Consider the following 19,113-nt stretch of genomic DNA (forward strand, 5'->3'; position numbering starts at 1 on the left):
CCAGAGTTAGTCCAAGTCCTGACAATCTCTCTTTCCTTTTCTAACTCAGTTTTTAGAGATTCATTCATTTTTAGCACTTCATCCCTAACATAAAAGGCATCATCTCTATCTTTCTGAGTTTGATGGAACATGACTAACTCTTTTTCTAAATAATCATTCCTCTTTTTATAAGCAAGATTTCAGAAGTTAATCTTTCACATGTTAAAGTTTGATCTTTATAACTAATGAACATGGTTTTGCGATATCTTCTCAGCTCAGTAATATCATCAGTATGAAAGGCATAAGTAGTTTCACTACTAGAAATTTGTCAATAGACATCGCTTATTAGCCGATGTCTATTTAAAATCCAAGCGATGTCTTTGCATGCGATGAGAAAGGTAGGTGCATTACACATCGCTTATTAGCCGATGTCTATACACAGTTTAGACATCATTTTTCTTAACAATGTGATGTATTTTTCTTCAATGTATACCTTCACTATGGTTTCAGTTATTCATTCATATGTCATGTATATCATTTTAAACTTATCACATATAAAGCAATATGATACATTAACATCGAAAAACTTGTTAAACTGATGTGTAACTTAACATATTACATCAGTCTTTTATGAGAAGCGATGTCGTACCTTTCTTTTTTTTAATGAAACCGATGTCTTTGTGTGTGTTTAACATCAGTTCTTTCAAAATGTGATATCTATTATATTGTTTTACATCAGTCATTTCTTGTGAGCTGATATATGTGCCTGCTTATGACATCAGTTTATTGTATGAAATATCTTATTTGACTACATTTTACATCAGTTATTTTGTTCATGAAGTGATGTTTATTTATTTTTTTTTATTCATGAATCCCCTGTTTCAATCAAATGCCCAAAACCCAAACAAGAGTCATCCAAAAACATACCAACTGCCATTTTACCATTCCAAAACTAACCAAACCAAAACAAACGCAAAAACAAACATACATTCATTGATTTACCATAGATTATACCAATTACGTACATATATCCACCACCAACCAAAATTCATAATCCAAACAAACTACATAACTGCAAAAGCAAGTACTAGACATCCACCATCGATCATTTACATAGTTCATCCCAAACAGAAATACATCTGCTAAACCAGCTGAAGCTCTTCTAAAATTTAACAGCTGCTAAACCAGCTGAAGCACTATATAAATTAAACATGAGTTGAGATGAAACCTCGGCAGCAGCAAATCTCATCTTTGCTTCATCTAGCTCTTTCTGTGATCCCCTGGACGATACCCAGATAGACTGCAATAGAAGTTTTTTTAAAAAAAACATGAGCTTTACTAGACTATTCATAATGTAAACATATCAGCCATTCCAAATATTGCATATTGGAAACCTAACCAGAACACAGTCATAGGCAAAGGCTCTGCAGAATCAACCATGTTGTACTCGACAGCAACAGATTTGCGGTGTATCTCTACTATTCCTGCCACAGCCATAGAAATGGCTGAGAGAACGAGTCCAACTCCTATTCTTTGGAGGTGTGTGACTCCAGTGGGAATCCCTGTGAACTTTTGGAGAATTGGAACACATACACGATCATATATTGGGATCAATATAAACATAAACACTAGTGGAATTCCAGGGATCGAAGATCCAGGGACTTGAAAACCAAGAAGATTTCTGTCCATCGTATTACTCTATTGAATGCTGAAAGTTTGGAGTTGAGCCAAACATGTATTCATGAAGATAGTGCTTAAAATTATCGAGAGCATCCGAATTAAAATTTTTGTTTCCTCGACTTGTGTCACAGTACACATTTTCCAGGGTCCCGGATTATTAACAGTAGATGAATCTGTAGTCACAATAACTGCTGCGTGATCCAAGAACCTGCAATATAGAGAGATTAAATTTTCCGAACACTAAGAATCTCCACTAGCTAGCTAAGATGAATAAGAGTAGGCACCTGAATTGATTTGTTCTGTGAAGAGTCTCAGATTGTTTATCATGAACCTCGTGGAATCCTACTGCGTTTTCTGGCAGTGAAAGATTACGGTTTCTAATTGCAGCCACAAATACCTAGTTTTAGAAAAAAGCATTTGAAGTCATGAATTAGCCCCATCAAAATAATGGACATCAAAGTATATCTATCTGCAATTACAATGACCATGCATACATCCTGTGTAATTGTACAAAATGGTGCACACCTGCATTATTCGACTGAGTGGGCTTCCTTTTGGGACATTGTTCCTGTAGAGTGATCTTCCCATGCACAGGAACAAGATTGTGATTGCTACTGCAAAAGTAGACACCCCAAATCCCCAGTTCCAGCCTTCATTTTCACTAATCCAGACCAAGAAAGTGACACCAAAGATAGCCCCAGTAACAACAAAAAATAGGAACCAGTTAAAGAAACTAGAAAGGGTATTAGACTCTTCAGGGTCTGACTCATCAAACTGGTCTGCTCCCAAGGAAGGAAGCACCGCTTTTAGTCCACCAGCCCCAAATGCGACTAAATATAGGCCAGTGTATAGAATCGCAGCTTGGCTACTATCTGCAGCCTCACATTGATTTATTAGTAATATCTTAAGCATCTCAAATATTTGCAGAATTCTGAAGATCCAGTGTAGACTATATGTATACAATTGATTAGAGAACTCTTAGAATGTAACTTATCATACAATTATTGTATCATTCAACTCAAGATGTTCATATTTCTATGTTATGCAAACAGCTAGATCAAATATGAAGAATTCCAAAAAGATTATGATATAGGGGAGAGTCTACCTGTATGGAAAGGACAACATCAATTGTTAAGATCTCCTCGGAACATCCAAGTTCATCTGAAGCTAAGATCATTTTTGAGAACATTGGTTCCTACATAAAGTTAAATATTCTGAGTACTAAAAATCATGAAATCAGTATAAATTATGTTTACTATATGGCTAGGTAGGTGGTTTTGCACTTGGATAACAGAGAGAAGTGCAGAAATTATACCAGGCATCTCTTGTGTGTGTGCTCAGGAAGAAAGATAAAATTATTCAATTTTTTAAAAGAAAGATATACTGCAACATACTAATGGAATTTCAGCTATTTGGAAACCAGCTGGTGAAGTAAGTTAGGCATCATCATACATTACAGAGGAAACAAGACTTGTTCTCTGAATCTCTGGAATCCCCTCTGTAGATAATTCATTGATGTAATACTCCTATGTGTAGAGCCTAATATCGTATAGCTCAAATTAATATTATTCAACAAAGTCTTGCTCTCCAGCAAAATCAAAACAAAAACTTAATAAATTTACGAACAAGAACTCATGCAGTGATATTTGAGAAGAATGTCGAAGATGAATTATAATTAAATTCAACCATCCATTTTCAATAACAAAAACACCAAAGAGGTGGAACTTGGACATAATTGCAATAAAAAACAACAGAGATATCCAGTGCCAGAGATAAGCTCAAAAAGTAGAAAGATAAAGACATGCATATACATATGAAAGCGTAATATCAAAATCATGAGTTATCGAGCTGTTAAAACCTAGAATGATCAATCAAAGCTGAAATTACATATAATAAACACCTACCGACTAGTATTTTATTCATTAAGTCTAGTTGGATGATATAAAGGGAGAAATTATTCAAGACTCGGCCTACACAGGTAACCCCTAATTCAAACCAGAAGAGATGTTATGGAAGATATTCACCCATCAATCTATGAAAATTATCAACTCATATCACGCCCTGTTTTTCAAGATCTAATTCACTTCAAACTGTGCACACAGTAGGCAGAATTTGGACACAGTATCACACCTAAACCATTAAAATCTTCTTGATATTTAGAATAGATAATAATAATAGGCACAACTTCTAAAAAGAAACTATTGTCAATAAAATGAGAACTTCTCAGTTCAGCACCTATAACATTTTCCAGGACGTACTCTTCCTGCCCTTCCAACTCTTTGCCTAGTTGATGCTTTTGATATTAGTGCTACTATCAAATTTTCAACATCTGTAATCTGCAAAGTTGTAATCAGAGTTATGTTAAAAATCAAAGACAATGCTGCATATTTAAATATAATTTCATATATGATATATCACAACCAGAAACTGGAGATTACTCTAAGTAAATTTGTAACCAAAAGAAACCTACTGCCCAAAATGCAATATACTACATTTGAACTCTTAATGGACATGTAGCATCTTTTCGACACTGACACAAACTGAATTATTCTGCCTAGGAAAACTAAGAATATCTGAATACATGATTTTAAGATTATAATATGAATTAGTAAATAGACTAAACACAAATATATTTACAAACAACACAAACACAGATATATACAAGCACTTGTTATTACATGTAAATCCGTATTTTAACTACACATACAACTACACATGCAACAACTACACATTTCAATTTCACATGCATACATACAACTACACAAAATGCAGCCCAAACATATATAAATAGATATGTAAAGAAGAATATACCTAACAAAGCAAGCTTCAAAATCCCAAAAAACACAGCAACAAACTCCAAGACCAAAATCCAACTTAATTAGCTCCAAGATTTAAGCTTTAATAAACCCTTAGCTACAAGATTTAGCTCCAAGAAACTCTACTCCTCACCTTAAACTTCAATGAACACACTTAACTCCTTAATCTTCGAATCTGTCACAAAAATTGAAACAGATGAGAAAAAAAACATTTGAAAGAAAGACAGTAAGAAATTAAGAGATGAGTTGAAGAATTTGAGAGGTTTAATTGGAGATTCAAGGTCTAATCGGAAAGGGGGGAAAGACAGTAAGCATATATTTGAGAGTTCTAGGTTTAGCAGTCGAGAGAGAAAGGGGGAATGACTGAATGAGTTTTTGTTTTTGTTATTGTGGAGATTGTAATTTTTTGTTTTTGTTTTGATTTTGATTTATTTTTAATTTTATGTTATAATGTTATTAAAGTGAATGAGTGAATAGGCGGGATGGGGAAATATACTAAGGGGGAAAAAATTTGGCTAAGGGCGGGGAGCAAAAGGGAGAAGCAGCGGGCTCTAATTTTTTAAAATTGAGCTTAGACATCGGTTATTATGTCAACCGATGTTAAAAAAATTAGACATCGGTTTATATGTTAACTGATGTGACGTAGTTTTTAAAAGAACAACTTAGACATCACTTTACTCAAAAGCTGATGTAAACATACCAAAAAGACATCACTTTTTTATGTGATGTAAAAAAGGCTTTTAACATCAGTGACTTTTCTGACTGATGTCTAATGTGCGATGTCTAATGCTGATTTTTTAGTAGTGTTTGAGGTACCTTTAAGTCAGCAGTATCAGAACTGCTATCAGCATTTGCCATCAAGGCATAGTTTTCCTCATCCTCAGAATCTGAAGCATCTGACCAGCTTTTCTTCTTTGTGACAAGAGCCTTTCCTTTATCACTCTTCCCTTTTCTGCAATCAGGAGATATGTGGCCTTTCTCACCACAGTTGTAGCATTTAACATTTGAGTAATCTCCTATATCAGACTTTCCTCCTTTGCCTTCAGATTTTCTGAAACCTTTCTTATCAGAACTTGCACCTTTCCTGGAAAACTTTTTTCCTCTCCTGAATTTCCTGTATGCAATCTTTGTGATTCCTTTCACCATAAGAGCACAAAGCTTCATCATCTCTTCATCAGGGTCTATTTCAGATATACTTTCAGTTTCTGAGTCATCATCTCTATCAGAACTTGATGACTCAGTATCAGACTTTGTGATGAGAGCCTTCCCCTTGCCTTTCTTTGAGGCAGCTTCTTTGGGAATTTCCTCCTCAGCCACAAAAGCAACTGTCCTTGACTTTCTTCCATTCCTCTTGCTTCTTTGTTCCATCTCAAGTTCATGAGTCTTGAGCATCCCATAAATTTCATCAAGAGTTGTTTCCTCAAGGGCATAGTTGTCTCTTATTATTGTGGCCTTCAAATCCCATCTTTCAGGAAGAGCTAACAGGAATTTAAGATTTAAATCTTCAATATCATACTCTTTGTCAACTAGTGACAAACCATTCAAGAGTTTGACAAATCTGTCATATAAATCAGTTAATGACTCATCAGGCTTTGAGTGCTCATACTCTTGAGTGAGTATAGTCAACCTGTTCTTTTTGATCGAATCAGTTCCCTGACACCTTGTTTCCAAAACATCCCATATCTTTTCAGGAATAATAAAATCATGATATTTTTTGTCTCTCTTTCGAATGCTAGATTCATCCAATTTAATTTTTATTGATATATCTTTGTTCTTAATATCTTTGAGGAGTTTTGACATACTTACTTTTATGAACCAACGATATACCTACGGTTTGATATATAATAAAGTATCCATCGCTTTTTACAGACAAACGAATGTGATCGATAAATAATATCCCATTTTTATTCAATTGTATAGGAGTCAATTTTTTTGAATCACCATTAATATCCATTTTTATTTCTTTCCTTTGAATAGACGATATTGTAGTATCTCTTTTGTTAGGTCACACACACTGTAGAAGGAGGTTGAATACAGTGTTTTACTACAATCAAATCGAATATAAGAACTCAAGTAACAAAAAATATATTTTATTCAACACAATAAACTCTGTTACAATATGGAATTGTCCTCTCTCAGCGATGAACAAATTATCACGAGAGCTGCTAGGGTTACAAAGAATAATAACTTCGATTAAGATAACACATATAGTGTAAACCCTATGCATGTGTTTATATACTACACAGTTACAAGATAATGTTCTAATTGATATGGAATATAATTCTGCTTCCTAAAATATATCAACTAGTTATCTTTTCTTCCATTTATTCTATTCTTCATAGAATTCCTTCTTCATGCATATTTCTTCTTGCGTTTGTCTTGATCTTCTTTCCTTTCAATCAGCCGCCTGCCTTATCTGAAAATCTCCTTAAGTCCTGATATTATCTCCTGATAAATATCTTCTGATAACTTAAGTTCTGATAACATAAGTTCTGATATCTTAAGTCCTGACTTCAGTATAAGTACTGATTTTCAGTTAAGTACTGATTTGTCCTGTTAAGTAAGATCTGAAAACTTAAACACAAATCATATTATCCATGACATCACAAATATATCTAACATCTTTGATTTCTCGGTCCAAGCAAGTAATAATATATCTTGATATTATTAATCATTCTTTCAGTTAAATTCAGAATTAAATCGTTTTCTATTATACATTGAAAAAGCAAATAATGTTGTTGTAAGAAAATCATTTTTGGTCTCATTTTATTCCTGATCTTATATTATTTTTTCATTTTATTTTGGTTTTGTGAATATAATCCAAGGCCTCATCAAGAAGCTGCAGAGATAAGACTTTAAAGTAGGGGCGGGGTGCCCATTGCAACTCAATGTCATAGTTCCATAAATCAGCAGGGATATCCGGTTTTAGTTCTACCACAGAAGTATAAGCAGTACAACCTCCAACTCTAATTCGAATTCCATGTGAAGTAATGGACGCACCTTTCGAAAAACTACAACAAAGTGTGTTTCTGCATCCACTCCCCTCCACGGTCTTCTCTTCGAACAACCTACATAAGCTGTTTGGAGAGCAATTCAAAGGAGACAACGGTATAGTATCTGAGCAGTTAAATAACATGATTGTGTTGTGTGTTGAAATTTTAAATGGAGACTTGTCATCGAGCCAGAAAGCCCCCTAGAGAGAGATCAGAAGACTGACACATGGGCTTTTGGACTGAGGGTGGCTTAATTATGAGCTTATACAAACTGGGGTTTATGTTTATGATTTTGTAATGAGCAGCTTGAGCTGATAAGAACTCTAAATTGCCGTTGTTACAGTGAATCTTGTATGTTAGGTTTCCACAGTTACCACCGATGCTAAGGGGCAGTGGCGGAGCCAGAGTTACACTCCGGGGTGGGCCAAATTACACTATATATTATTTTTCCATTAAGAAAATTATAAAATACACGAATAAAACATTAAGGAATACTATATCAAGCTGACATTAAGATCATTTATTTTCAAATTGTATGCTTAGATCAAAATAACTACTCAAATTTATAAATTTAGATGCAGATTTAAGAAGGAAGATGGCAGATTAATTTGAGTTCTCGGAAAGGAGACCAACAATGTTATTTTGATGAATGAAGAATAACTAGTCTTACTACATAAATTTTATTTAAGTCAAGTTTTAACTTCAAGCAAGAGAGAGGGAACAAGTCTGCAAAATTGAAATTGGACCTTAAGTAAAAAAATATTTAAAATTACATATGGCTGAAATCCAGGGGGGCCCAGACCTACTATGATCTGGTAGTGCCTCCGCAACTGCTAAGGGGATATGGTACATCCAAGCTGCCACATCTAAGACAATCTTCGGAAGCGGATATGAAAATTATGAAAATGAGAAATTATATATACAGCAAACACCATAACTTTAGGCGAGAGGTTAGTAGACACAAGAAGAGTCAAAAGAGTAAGGACCCTAATTATACACACTCACAGCCAATTCTAAAAATATACTCCCACTCTTTTATTATAAGGTTTTTTTTCAATGCTTAATACGCATTTCAAGGTGAAGAAAAAATATTTTTTATTAATTTATTTTTATATTTTTCTAACAAATTTATATTAAAAAAAATAAAAACTATTTACAAAACTGTACTTTAAAGGAGTGCTAAAATGGATGTGGAGCCTACTACTCAGGGAGGATAGACCTGTAAAGTAAATAGGTCCTCGGGTGATGTTTGTTTACTGCATTATGATGTTGTCATCATCAATATGAGCGACCAAACTTACATGAAAATAAAGAGTAGTAAAATGATTAATAAAATAAATACAGTAATCATTGTATAAAGCTACCTCCATTTATCTGGAAACTGATTGCTACTTCATCACCCAGCTCAACTATTCAAGTAATCTAAATATATTTTATACTCTTTGGAGAATGCATAAATAAATATGGTGAATCTTGTATGCTTTCAGAAAATGCCAAAATAAATACCCTATAAAGTTCCAACTTAGAGTCTCCTTGAATATTACAAGTGTCTACAAATCCTCTACCACCATTGTAAGACATTTAATATGGTACCAAATTATATTTCATACCAAATTATAACATACACGTAATATAGTTGTTACATGAAAAAAATAAAAAAATTATATTCGGTACCAAATTATAACATACACGTAATATAGTTATTACATGGGAAAATTAAAATAACTAAAATGTTTAGTGCTCTATGAAAGTAGGGAGAGCACTTCTTCACTGGTCTCCACCAGGGGTGGACCCAGGCTATGACCAAGGGTGGCCTTGACCCCCCATTTCTAGTATACATTTATGCATGTATATGAAGTATCATACTTCAGTTAATTGACAGCCTTGTTTTATGTGTTGCAGTACTATATTGGCATCTTCTACTATTTTTTACTTATTTCTTGATTAAAATTGATCTTAACTAACAAGAAATTATTTATTTTGACCCCCTCGTTAAGTCATCCTACGTCCGCCCCTGCGTCTCCACTAGAGTTGGCCAAATATGCGGTTTCAAACCGCCCGCTTGGGACCCACTCGTACGGAAACCCGTAATTATTTGGCCTGAACCGGCCCGGTTCAAAGCCGAATAATTCGTTGAAATATACAAGCCGGTTATGAATCCAATATTTGAAAACCGGGGACCGGACCGGCCCGCACGAGACCGGCATGTACACGACCCGCGTGAGTTGCACTAACTGCGCAACTCGCACAGCCCGCACAGGCCCGCGAGTGTTGTGCACGCGCCATCTGATTTTCACAACGAAAACCTGCAAACATGTAAGTATGGTGATCTGTTGCTTTATGAATTTAGCCGGGCTTTTCTTAAGATAATATTGGACGTTTCCTTGTGTGTCCTGTTGAGTTTGTGTGCCTTACTTTTTTACGATTTCATATTGAAGGAAGAGAAGCTAAGAGGACGACTTGGGTATGAGCACCTAAATGAACAGCTCCATATTTTGATTGAGGCTGACTTATCTGGCAACGTCATTGATTTGAGATTGAGACAAGCTCAAGAGATAATTGAAAAATTGCTTAAGCCTGTGGTACTAATCTGAGCCCAGTCCTTCCTAATGATCACAAATAGGATATGTGATGCAAAAAAAAACTGGTGCATATGTGATTTGTAGTAGGCTACATGGACCAAACACGGCCACAAGTTCAAAAGATATCCAACCCGCGAACCTGCACGGCTCAGCCCGCACAGCTCGCGAGCCCAGTGCCGATTATGAGTCCGTGTCCTTCGGTTCGAGACCGGCCCGGCCCGATTCGTTCAACTTCAGTGTCGGTTCAGTACTCGTTCACGTGTTCAACCCGTAATAAACCCAGTCTGGACCGCCCGAACCACACTACTGGCCATCTCTAGTCCCCACCCTTTGACAACCTGCTATTTCTGTTATCATATGATACTTCAAGCAGGGGCCATGCATGGGGAACAAAACATATATAACTGATTCCACTTATATATTTGTTATTTTTCCTAATCATTATACTTTCTCCCAACCCCATTCCATAAGTGGCACAATCATATAAATAGAGAAGACATGCTAATTTAGTTCCCAAGAAGATGCAGGAAAATTTTAATTTTTTTTATAATAATAAAATATAAGGATATATATTCTAACTGTTTTGCTGGTGGGGATATCCCGACCCTACTATCATTATGCCTTTGTAATGTTACTTGGTTCAACTTTATTTGTGACCTTTTATCGTATGTGGGACTCTCTATCTTCTTGGGTAGATAATCGATCGTCTTTCATTTGGATAGTGAATAATTTTTATAATAATAAGTCAAGTCAAGAATAATAAGCGAACTGGAGGAGCTTTCCAGGATGGCTTGGTAAGCAAGCAAGCAGTTATGTAGGCGCCAACTCCCGATTCTTTCTCTTTTTTCTTTTAAAGTTTCTCTATCATTTTAGACAATATGTAGAATTGCCTTCCCATTCCCGAAAGTGTCTTTAATCCGTAGGCTTTATATTTTTTTGAAGTTAAGGGTGGTCCTCTCTTTTGTTAGAGGTGTGTTCATATTTCCACATCGCTTAGGTCCTATGAAGTAAAGGGAAGTCTTCGATGTAGTTGATGATTTACTGGTCTCCTTTAGAAAATAGTGTAAGGATAAAAAACACCTATTATTTCCCTTTCTGGAAGTTCTTAGGCTTCTTCGAACCATAATTCAGCAGCTGTAATTGAGCATATTTCGAGGTTTAGGCCAAAGACTGGTGAAGGTTGTGAGGGATGAGTTGCTTTCTTTCTGAAATTATTTCACCGTTTACCTTATTTGAGTCGAGCTTCCGCTACATTTATTGAACGGTCACAGCCTACATAACACGTCTACCTCTTTTCAAGGAAGTGAGTCTCAGACCCTATGTAGTTCTATCAATCTATAAGTCCCAAAAGATCGAACAAGCAACAACTAATGCAATGACAATGCCACAGTGGAAATAGCAATGAAAAAGTAAAAGTAAATTCTCAAAATTCTAAACCTATTCACATTCTCCAGTCGGATTGATAGAGGATTTGGCTTAACATATCCATTTATGTTACTAACTTCGGCTTAGACAAGATTAAGTTTTCCAATATTGACCACCGGAGCAGTGGTAATCTATTGATTGTATGCATAGCATAAGCACCATCATGTTAGGAGAAAATACACATTTTCAAAATTCAATTATATCAATACGGAGGACATACATAACATATATCACGTGGAAAACCCATGTTCAAACTTGTTTATTAATTCAAATAAATTATCAATAATATATCAATACATAACATATCGTTGGTAATCAACACATTACACCTTAATGGTGTTCCAAACTAATACTTGAGTCAACCAATACCCAAACATCTTATACACGATACCTAAGACGACTAAATCATTTAAGCATACATCAAAATAATAATATGACTATGTATATATATATAGTCATCACAAACTTAGCCAACAAAACATACATAATATGATTATAATAATATTTTTTTACTCATACAATTATTACTCAATTTCATTATGATAATAATTGTGTACACATACAATTATTATCCAATCCAATTATGTATTGTATCACCAAGTTCAACCAAACATCTAGGGTTGAAACCCAACAATCATCCACGTTAACCCAATACTTCATATCAGATTGAACGGTAATCATCAAAACATCAACATTCATTCGCCGATGCCTCCCCCTCGAACAAGAATTCATTCAACTCGTTTTTCCAACTTTTAAAAATCACTGAAACCCTTATAGTGACCTTCAAACTATTTTTCTTCATCATAACGGCATATCTATCCCTAAAATTATGTGCATTAACCACGAGTGCCTCCTTTCATCATTGAGTCACCCGATTCTTACTTTCACAATCCTTCAGCCTCTTTTGAAGAACATTACGAGCATTATCTAAATTCTTCACCTGGTTGATTAACCATCAAAAATCATTGCAACTATTGCAATGATCTCGTTCATCTTCCACCTCGAATTCGAACGAATTGATCCATGGTGCAAGTCAACCGTCATACCATACGTAACTTTGTCAACAAATCCATTAATGTACTCCACTGTACAAATTAAACCTCAAATTTTCCTCCATCTCAATTCATCACGAACCTTCAACCTTGTTTCTTAATACCACTTGTTAGAAGAAAACACACACATATTTTCGAGATTCAATTATATCAATACGTCCACGTCCAAACTTGTATTATTATTTCAAACATTTATTAATAATACAATAATACATAACACCTCAATGGTGTTCCAAACTAATACTTGAGCCAATCAATGCTCAAGTATCTTTCACACGATACCTAAGACGATTATATTTTTTAAGCATACATCAAAATAAAAACATAACTATGTATACATAGTCATCACAAACTTAGACAATAAGAAATATCTGATCTGATTATAATAATAATTGTTTATTCATACAATTATGACTCAATCCCATTATGATAATAATTGTATACCCATATAATTATTATTTAATTCAATTATATCTTGTATCCCCAAGCCCAACAATTATCTTGGATCAAAACCCAACACATCTGAGCTCCAATTTATTGACATGGACAGATCACATACCTACTTCTATCGGGCAATAGGCTTTGTAGATAAAATGATAGACAACACGTAATATATTAGCTCTCAATGTTTCATTGCACTATTTTAACATGTTATTACGTGAACATATCAAGTTTTTCGGAAGAAAAAACCTTTATATGTTTGTTATATATTTGCTTCTTACAATATATACAATATACAGGAAATGTGAACATTGTAAAATTTTCTTAACATACCAAGGCCTGGCGATCTTTTTGCACTTCAAAACTTATAAAATCTTTATATGAAATGAATGGAGGTGTGTGACTAGTTTAGTCAGAAAAGGGCCTAACTGGCAACTGCAGAGCCAAATCCAAAAAACTTTTACCATCTTAATACCATGGTGCATAACAAATCCAAAACAATTGTGTTATGATGTGATTTCCTTTCGAGGAACACGCATACCAACATTTAAGAATTTGGTAAGTTATAAGAAAATTTAACTACATGTATGCACTGCTTTATAAACACAAACATATATTAGAGTGTACCTCTATTAATATTTTTATTTTTCCAAGTAAAAAGCATTAAAAGGAAATTGAAGCTGAATAAAATTAACTGGCTATGGCTAGTATATTTATATGACACATTATTGACTCGTACATGTCTTCCCAGTATCTTTAGGAGAGATCCCCAAGGGGCTATGTGAACATTAAGGTCATATTTGTTTCATGATATTAAGTAGGATAGGATTATAATCCCCTCTAATACTTGATGAGAGGAGATATTGTTTTATACTATCTTACAAGTCATTTTTTTAAAGAATTGTAATCCCCTCATTATTATTTCATGTGAAATAAACATGAGATAAGATAATTTAAACTATTTTCAATCCCAAATACTATCCCTCAAAATAAATTTAAAGGGTTATAGCCAAATCCTACACTTAATCCTTCCAAACAAACATAGGATATGATTATTTTATCCATTGGACTAATTTTGATGGGATTAGTTATTCTCGAATTATTATCCCGAGATTATAATCCCTTGAAACAAACATGGCCCAAGAGTTGAAATTGTACATAAGATCAAGTTTTAGACTGGGGTACCAATTTGGCAATCTGTGACCTTTTTCACTTTAGGTAAAATATTCACACTTCATAATTCCCTTGCATTAATATAGATTGAAAGTAGAAATAAGAAGTCTTCCCAGGATTACTAAGCAACTAAATTTTCTTTATCAAAGAGCATTTTCTTCAGTATAAAATGAATTACACTAGACATAATCACTTAACTACGAGTATCCGGGTTACATCAATTATTTAAAAGTAAATACGAGCCAGAAACACATTGAATGATGTTGGGAGCATCTGAATTAAAACTAAAAACTAACCACGAGCCAATACAAAATCTTTCCGGATACATAAAAAATCTAATTGGATGAATATATAGCCTTACTCGATATCCAGACACCTTGTTCTCCAGCTGCAAAGCCTTTCTGGGTTCAGAACAGCTCAACTTTACATTAGAGCAATCCCTCTCCTGTCAAAAACATACAAAAGTATTGGTACAACATTGAGTTTACTTGATCATAACTACAAGAATGAAAATACAATCCAGTACACTAATTAAAGAGCTTAAGTAGTTCATCCGAAGATATATTGCTGACACTTTCACCTGATTTTATAAGGCAAATCCTACCTACAAAGGGAAAAAAATCGCACTGAGATGATGTTCACCAAAAAATAAACTTGTCTCACTTTCAGAATTCACAATGATTTCCAGATAACTTCCCTAAACCAGAAACCTAAACTTTCTTCAATTTCAATTTGGTTAGGGAATTCTCTGTTGTATCTAGCAAGAAGTCAATTTGCAATTATATATGTACCTATTCTACACCAATATGATAGTTGAAGAGTTAAACTTGTTTAGCTGAACAATATGCAAGGCTTGAGGTCTGAGAATTCTCACGAGGCTTAGGATAATCATGATGCATACAGTGCATAGGTAGCTTGACTATATAATTGGAATGTTAGACGGTAGTTAAGGACCAATTTGAATAGTCATTTCCCTTTTAAGTTTCTGCTATGCATGACTACTCTCTCTCCTCTATTCTATTATATTCTCTATAAAGGGAGTTGCTCAAATGAGAACCCCCCATTCGTATGAGATATGAGATTAATCTCCTCTATTAATGTGAGATATGAGATTAATCTCCACCAAGGGAGTTGAAATCTGGCGATTATGCGTCAGTTTATGGCGAATTTTGTTGATTTTTTTTTCTTACTTTCACCTAGTGATTATGTATATGGTGGCAGTGTGCAGATGGCGACAGTGGTGTGTAATGGTAATTACATCGGCTTGGTTGATGATTAATGACGGTTGTTACGATTTTTATTTGATTGTGGGGATTTTTGCTCAAAGCTGGTGATTTCTGTGCGATTCAGGTGATCTGTAGGTGGTGGATGGTAGTGGTAGACGGCATGCTGGCGGAGCCGGTGCTGATGTGGTGGTTTGTGATGATTTAGTGGTGGTGATTTTCGTAAATTGTTGGTGATTATGTAAGGCTACCGGAGGCGGTCGCCGGAGGTGGCAGTTAAAGGTTGGGAGGGTTGTGGCGGTGATTGTGGGTATAGAGAAAGGGGATGGATAAGAGAGAAAAAATTAAAATATTAAGTGTGTGGTGAGGATTTAGTTTAGATATAAAAAATGTGTGTTAGAGATAAGATCTCATATCTCAAACTAATGGGGGTTCTCATTTGAGCAAGACCTCCCTATAAATATTCCCCTAATTCTTTGTATCCTAATTTTTCTATAATTTTTCTATCTGATTTCATTCTTTTATTTTACCTCATTATGAATCTCCATTTTACTGATAAATTATCATGTTAACATCCAAAATGGAATGAGAACAATCACATAGAATGAAATGGGAGATATTTAATTAAATATAAGGAAAAAACTGTGAAAAGTAATGGTAGGTTAATTGATAGAAGAAATATAAAATGTCTAGCAATATCAACATGTTTACAATCACAGTTGTGAGTTCGCAACCAGTCATCTATGCTTTAATTGCTGTATATGAAGAGGGCTTGTGAGTTCGCAACCAGTCATCTATGCTTTAGTTGTTGTATATGAAGAGAGCTATTAGATGACTAAGCTACTACCAATATACAATTTTCCAGCAAAACTGGCTTATACATTAGAACAAAGGAACCATATCATCCTTATATAAATTCCTATGGAATTCTTGTCTAACTAAGATAATTGACATTACCGGGAAGGCTAAGAGAAGATAGTGGGCCACTGGGCCTTTTCTAATTGAGGCAAAAATTACATTAAAAACATATCTCCCACATAGCAATAAGAAAGACTTTGATACAAAGAATCACAGAATGAATTAAATGAAATAGAAAAAATAATTTGGGAGACTATAAGATGTTAACTAAGTGAAGTTTACATACCATCGCGGCGCACACAAATCTCTGGTATGTTTTTAACAGTACCATTAATACTATCGTTGTAGACTCTAGTTTCGATATCACCCTCAACATAAACTGAAGAGCTGAAGGAACAATCCGACATTAGTAAGGCAAAGGAACAAAATAAGCTAAATGGAAAGAAATTAATGTTACATACTTTTTGATAAGTTTTTGGATTGCATAAGCGCCAAGATCTTCATTGTGCACAGCAATTCTTGAATCCAACATACCCCGATCACATTCCCGGATGCCATCAACTTAAAAATACCTAACCTTAAGTGATTAGTTCTCTTGTATAGATTTATTTTAACATGAAATACAAATCACTCTCAAGGTATTGTTAATAGTCTCAGCATAAATTGACTTGCTAAGTGGAAAATATTACAATAAAGTCAACTAAAAGCATAAATTGACTTACTAAGTGGAAAACATTACAAAAAAGTCGACCAACTAGATGGAAAATATCAAATTACATGCACCCAGATAATTACACTAACACGCTCTTTCATACCTAGTAGTTGTCAAACAAGAGTACAATTTAAGCAGTCGTACTTGCAAATGACTTGGAACATATTTTTTAAGGTTTACCCAAGCTTGAATAAAATTTTACACTTAGCATGCCTTGATCAAGTATAACCGACTGACTCAAAAGTTGAAAATAAACATTTCATGTCAGGTTCGAAAATAACAATACAAAAACATAGAGAATGATTTTAAAAAAAACTGTAATTTTACCTTATGCACACCCCGAAAATCCCAGCCTTTTTGGGGTTCAACGCCCTGTAAATACAACTCTTGCTTTTGGGGAATGAAGTCATCAACTTTATCAGCATCATTGTCATTATCACTGCCTGTTGAATACACAGCATTGCTTCCTTTTCGCACACAACCCGCAACTATAAATCACCGAAAACAAAACAATAATGTATATAATATTGTGTTTACTACTGTCTGTTTGATAAAAGTCCTCAAAGAAACATATATAAGATAACAAGTTAATAAACAACAAACATGTAAAAGGAACAATACACAGATAGAGAGGCAGGGTAATAGCAAGAAGTATAGAGTACCATGAAATGGAGAGTGGCGTGTGAAAACAGGAGAAGTGAAATGTTTTGCGATTCTCAGTGCGAGTGAACTCATTATTATTACCAGACTTATGTATATTTTTTTTTGATATTTACTGGAATGATTCAACAACAAACAAGGGGTTAAGTTAATAAAGGGCTTTTACGAGTATTTCGGGTCGACCCGGGGTACATAGTTAAGAGATTAAGAAAGAGCAATGTGACGTAGGACTAAAGTAATTCCAAAAAAAAAATTCTTCATGACAAATGTCTGTATTTTCATTTGTGTTCTCGTATTTATGTAGGAGAATTCATAATAATTTTGTATGAAATATTTAATAAAAAAAGATTCAAAAATGGTTTTGAAGCATCATTAAGAAATTCTTGCTTTAAATAAATATTATAACTTCCTAAGAGCAACTTCAATAGCTAAGCTATTTGAAATCTTATATTATAGGGGTGTTCGTTGTGCGGTATGGGGCGGTTTCGACCAAAACCGCAAACCAAACTGTGGGTGCGGTTTGTTCAAATTCTCAAACTGTAACTGCACCGCGTAAAACTTAAACCGCGCAAACCACATCACGGAAATATGGTGCGGTGCGGTTTAAGCGGTTTGAGCGGTTTAAACTCTTTAACAAAATAATAAATTTTAGTGCAGGCGGTTTATAATTTTCAATACATCAATAAATGAATTAATAAATAAGTTTCAAGTTGATAGTATTACTTGAAAATACAATTTTAGTAAATCTAGACAATGCACTACAATTTTTTTTAGCATACATCAGATAAAATTTCAAAGGAAAAATCGATTTTTTTCGTCACCCAACTTACTGTGCGTTTAGAAATTTATCACTCAACTATAATTTTTTTTTGTTTTACTCATTAATGCTAAGTTCGGATTTTTTCTAGTCCTTAACGTTAGGTTTGGATTTAATTATTAGTATTTTGTCAACTTTTTGTAGCATTATTAAAACATAGTGGCAACTAGTACAAAAAATGTCATATGCATCTTATAAAAAACTTATATGCGTCTGAGTTTTTCATATGCATATGAAGAAATCTTATAATGTCTGAATTATATACGTCTGTTGTAGGAAGGACGCATATTATTTTAAACATCCGGTCAGTATACATGTATATACGTTGTAAAGAGACGCATAAAATCGGATCATATACGTCTGTTATTTTTTTAGGTGGGGTACTAAGCTCAAAACCAAAATTATTAGGAAGAGACATCCCAATCCGTCAAATGCTAATATAATCATAATAGGGGCAACAAGTCAACAACTATTTTAGCCTTTTAAGATTAAGAGAAATATTTAACTACTACATATACAAGGTAGAAGATACTATTAAAAATTTTAAGAGATTTCTTTAATTGAAGTAAGAGATTTGGGAAATATGAAAATAAAAAATCAATACAATCAAATTAGCAAACTGATCATAAAGTACTAAAAATATTAAAAAGTTACATAGATCAAGGTAAATGTCTTGGGGAACATATATCAAATCATTAAATA

The 19,113-nt window shown here is 34.1% G+C and overlaps 1 pseudogene; it reads right to left on the reverse strand.

Annotated features, from left to right (window-relative positions):
• Positions 1–1,326: 1,326 nt before the first annotated feature.
• LOC141695521 (protein NRT1/ PTR FAMILY 4.5-like) lies at positions 1,327–18,173 on the reverse strand (annotated as a pseudogene).
• Between the last annotated feature and the right edge of the window lie 940 nt (positions 18,174–19,113).

Source organism: Apium graveolens, chromosome 11, assembly GCF_009905375.1.
Source record: "Apium graveolens cultivar Ventura chromosome 11, ASM990537v1, whole genome shotgun sequence".
NCBI lineage: Eukaryota > Viridiplantae > Streptophyta > Magnoliopsida > Apiales > Apiaceae > Apium > Apium graveolens.